A 5275-nucleotide genomic window follows, 5' to 3' on the forward strand; every position below is an offset into this window, starting at 1 on the left:
GTGGTAGTTAAAAGTTTAGATTGATAGTGATAGTTGTTTGTGTCCCAAGTTAAAAACTCAGGGACTAAACTGAAATTAAAGAAGGACCTTAGAAGAAAAACTGAAATCTGATACTCACTCATTTGTGCCTATAAAAGGGCATGCCCTTGCATACATTTGCAAGTTTCTGAGCTCTAAATTTCCCCCCCAAAAATATCTCAAGTTCCACAGATCTGAAATTAAAATTCAGATCCAAACTCCTCTTAGATCTTAGCTTTCTCCAAAGAAAAACCAAAAAAAAACAATAGAAAAAAAAAACCAAAACTCAAGAAAAAAAGTTACTGTTTCATTGCTTATTCTTAGATCACTTTCAACTTTTTCGAATCTGAGCAGTTTGAGCTAGCTGGTGGTTCAGTGGTTGTTTGTAGTTGATTTTTGGGTTCACTTTAGATAATTTGATGCTGTTTGGGATTGATTTAAACATTTCCTGATTGTTGATCCTATTTCTGGAGCATTTCGAGTCCATCTGAGTGCATTTCAAGTGATTTGTAGTTGATTGCTTGGGTCTACTTGGTTTCAAACTTTTCTGGGCTGTTGAACTAACTTTCTGGGCTGTCGTTTGAGTTCTGCTTATTACTGCTGCTGATTTCATCCTCTCCTCTGTTTTGTTATTCGAATTCCAGGTACACAGCTTTGACCTTGATGATTGTAAACTGAAGAATGAATCAATATGATGACTGAAGCATGAGATTTATTTAGCTCAATTTCTGACCTATGTACTCAACGTTTAAGTTGATTGATGTTGTTTAAATGTTTTGCTTGTTTGCACTTAATAGACTGAAAATTATTTGTATTAGCCGGACTGTTGAACTCTGGGCTTGAATTCATTTCCTCTAAACCTGTAGCTTCAGTGAAATGTAGTTGGACTCCTGTAGTGGTTGTAGCTTAGAGTTTGAATATACGAACTACTACGTATGTTAAGTCCTGGCGTAGTAAGCAGCCTTTAGTAATAACCTTAATAATTTGGTCCTAGAGTCGCGAATTCCCTGAATGAATAATGTTAGTTTGAACCAATTTTAAAATCGTTGGTTTGTTCTGAATTGGGACTGTTAACCTGTTCATACATAGTGTTAAAGGAAGTCATCTAATCAAGCTGCTGTTGTTAAGGTCGATCCATGCTGCTGTTTTAATTTTCACCATTAGTAACGCTTAGGAACACACCAATAAATAGAGGAATAAGATAATTTGAGCATGGAATTGAAATTCAAATGGCCAGTGTCTAATTAATTTGGGTAATTGCATAACTGGTTTCCTTTTATTACAAAAATTGAACCCATTCAGACGGATTTGGATATAATTTTAGTAGGCATTTGGATTCGATTGAATTGAGGCCTCATCTAGACCAATGATTGGCCACGTCAGGCGGTTTGGGCCTCAATGTTCTAACGGACGGCCAGGCCTATAATTGGCATGCATTCATGCGTACATAGTAATGATTTCTTCATATGGGCTGTGTTCAAGGCCCAAACTGATTCTAGATTTGAATTCATGTGAGTTCATGGATCTAAGCACAATAATTTTTAAACATTGATAAATTAGGTTTTATTCTTTTATTGATTAGAGACAAATTAAATAGAAAATTATAGGTTGCTTTAGGATTGGCTTTTAAATAAAACGAGATGAGCCTCACTACACAAAACAAACAAATGGCGGGGCCCTCGATAAGCGTTATACTAAAAATACCTAGACTTCGGGATGGGCCGTTTAGCGAATTTCACGGCCTTCCCCAAAGATAATAACACGTTAGTTGCTTTAGGTCCGTTACTTAAATAATTTTACCTTCCTAAATACGGGTGCACATTTATGTGACCCAAATCCAAATCTCAACGAAGTCGAAATGTGTCAAAAATCGCGGGTGCATTTATGTGACGCGGTTCGAGACATATTTTCACGACGTTGCAATTCTCATAAAATAATAATAATAAAAGTGGTTCAAAGTTAAAAACACATAGGTCAAAACATGTACTAAAATCAAATAAATAAGCCAAATATAACAGTTGAGCGACCGTGCTAGAACCACGGAACCCGGGAATGCCTAACACCTTCTCCCGGGTTAACAGGATTCCTTACTCGGATTTCTGGTTCGCGGACTGTTAACAGAGTCATATTTTCCTCGGATCGGGATTTAACCGGTGACTTGGGACACCATTAATTTCCCAAGTGGCGACTCTGAATCTTAATAATAAATCCGTTCCGATTGTCCTTTAAGTGGAAAAATTCCTTTATGCCCTTGCGGGTGTAGTAGAAAAAGGAGGTGTGACAGCTCTGGCGACTCTGCTGGGGAAAAGAACCCAGAACTTCGGTTCAGGGTTCAGAATTCGAGCTTAGATATATTGTTGTATTTGGCTTTATCTGTTATCTGATTTTACTACATGTTTGGACCTAATGTGCTAAATGCTTTACCGCTTTGATATTATCTGAACTGTATATAAATTGTGCCGAAACCCTTCTCTTCTCACCTCCGGGGATGTGCTTACTGGTTGAGACTCCCTATTCTGTTAGTGTCATACCTTGAAATAAGAAAGAGGCCGGACAAGTTACTAAGCCGGACGATCCCGCGGGTCCCCGGTACGTAGCCCCCTCCTCGACTCGAGTCGTCCGCTCTGGTACACAGTCTAGAACCTATACCCAGGATTTGAACCTAGAATAACTTGACCTCATGCCGGATCCTTAGTAGAACGCTTATCTGCATCACGTGCATTTTGACTTAGGGGACTCAACACAGGGGTTGGGTCCGTCTAGGACAGGTGTACCCGGAATAATGGACCATCCTGATGCATCCTATTTGTGCATTTATTTGTTTTGGACTCACATGCTGACCGGCTTTGAATATCTGGGAAAAATTGAAAAAACAAAAAAAGGAGAAAAAGAGAAAATAGCAGTGTGGAGAGTTAATTACCTATATTAGAAAAACCAATGTCCAAGTAGTGCCGAAATGCTGCCGGATTTTGAGAAAATAAAAGAAAAAGAAGAAAAGTAGTTTTTTTAGTCTGTTTTGCTTACCAATGGAAAAGACAACAAAAAGAGTTTTATTTTTAAATTAGTTTGTTTATTTGCCACTGAAAAAGAAAATACAGAAAAAAAAAGAAGGATTTTGCTTTCAGAAAAATGTCAACAAAAACTACAAAAGAGTCTTGTTTTCAAAAATAGTTAGGTTTATTTGCCCGAACTACGCAGGTTTGATTCTCACCGGATGTGAGATACGTAGGCAACCCTCATCGGGTCCAACCTCCCCTTTTCAAAAATAGCCAAAAATGCTAAATTTTTTAATTTCGTCATGAATAAGTCGGGTGCCGCCATTCTTGTTTAAAATAAGCCGAATGTCCCCAAAAGGGCGCCGGAAGGCTGTTTTTGCAAGAACAGCCACCCTGAGTCAGTTTCAACGGTTAGCAGGCACAGCCTTAAAATCTTCTCCCCGAAGTGCTGAAAGGTCGTACTCGCAAAACCGGTCATTTGTTTTAAATTGGAAATTTGAACAAAAATAGTGTCATTTTTCATTGTTAGGTCAAATAAGTGATTAAATCACCTTAATAAATGTGCAGGATGAGCACGACTCAAAATGAACCTTTTTCAATCATGCATAAAATCCCTTTGGAGTTGCGTCTGTGGTGGAACGACTTAGGAGGAGAAGGGCAAGATGAGGTCAAAAAATATTTGAAAGGACTTACCGGTTTGTTAGAGATTGTGCCTCGGGGAGACATCATCAGAGCATTGATCACCTGTTGGGACCCGACACATAACGTCTTCCATTTCTCGGACTTTGAGTTGACCCCGACACTAGAGGAAATAGCCGGCTACATCGGAAAGGGTGAGGTTCCTTTAAGGCATAAGTACTTGGTGGCCCCGAGACCTGTGGCTGTGCACAGATTTTTAGACTCGCTGAAAATAAGCAGGACTGTCCACAATGCAGATTTGGCAAATGGCTTTTGTACGCCACAATTCATATATCACAGATATGGCCATGTAGGAGGTTTCAACAACCCGGAAAACAAGATATGTAGCAAAGGGAACCGCCAAAAATGGGAGAAGCATAGACGTTTTGCTTTTATGGTGGTCTTTTTGGGGCTTGTGGTATTTCCAAGGAAAGACGGAAAAATTGACATAAAAATAGCCGGAGTTGTCAGCACTTTACTCACTCAAGCCAAAAGCACCCTTGCGCCCATGATATTAGCCGAAATCTTCCGCGCTCTTACAGCTTGCAAAGCCGGGGGAGACTTCTTCGAGGGGTGCAATTTATTGTTGCAAATGTGGATGACCGAACACTTGTGCCATCGTCCTCAGTTCCTGAGTTATGGATCTACAAAGAAGACATGTATAGAGGAGTTTTACACAAGGATTAAGGGGATCAGCTTGCCCGAGGGATTCACGGGCTGGACTTCATACTTTCGGTCCCTCACTGCTAGTCAAATAGAGTGGACATTTGGATGGTTGCCTGTCAATGAAATCATATATATGCCAGCAACGGGGCCGCACTTCCTTTTGATGGGTCTTAAGAGCATCCAGCCCTACGCCCCGTATCGGGTTTTAAGGCAACTCGGGAGGTGCCAAATAGTGCCAAAAGAGGGCGATCTTAGTGCTCAGGTGGTTGAAATTAGCCCTGACGGACAGTTCCCAGAAGCAAGAGTCCGCCAGATCTGGAATGAATGCCAATACTTAAAAGAGGATACTTGCGTACAGGATCGGGCCAAAGGCGAAGTGTCGCCAGGATACCTTGCTTGCTATAGGAGAGAATATGAGCATGAAAGGCCAGCTAAAAGACCGCACATCCGGGAGTTTGCCGAATCATCGCAAGAACAGTGGGCTTGGTTAGCTAAAGAAAATGAATATAGGGCCCGCATAGGGGCATTGGAAAAACAGGTCCAAGACCTCCAGTTTGAAAATAGCGTGCAAGCCGCGGCTGACGAGGGTGAGAGAAAGAAATTGGCCAAAGAGAATGAAGCTTTACGAGCCCAAATCCAAAAGATGAAGTTAGCGGCCGAAAATCCAGTCAGGAGTGCCAAAGATACAAAGCTTATAGAAAATCTAAGGCAAAAAGTGAATGACTACAGTTTTGACCTCAACAAAGCAGAAAAGGAATTAGCTGGGGTTCGAAAATAATTGGCTAAAAACGCGGAAGAACGGGCCCGCATGGTTAAGCAGTTGAAAGAAGAATACGATAATGAGGTCACAGGATTAAAGAAAAAGGTCATTGCCACAGAGAACAGAATGATCAAACAGGCAAAAGAATTCAAAGTTG

Source organism: Nicotiana attenuata, chromosome 3 (genome assembly GCF_001879085.1).
Source record: "Nicotiana attenuata strain UT chromosome 3, NIATTr2, whole genome shotgun sequence".
Classification (NCBI taxonomy): domain Eukaryota; kingdom Viridiplantae; phylum Streptophyta; class Magnoliopsida; order Solanales; family Solanaceae; genus Nicotiana; species Nicotiana attenuata.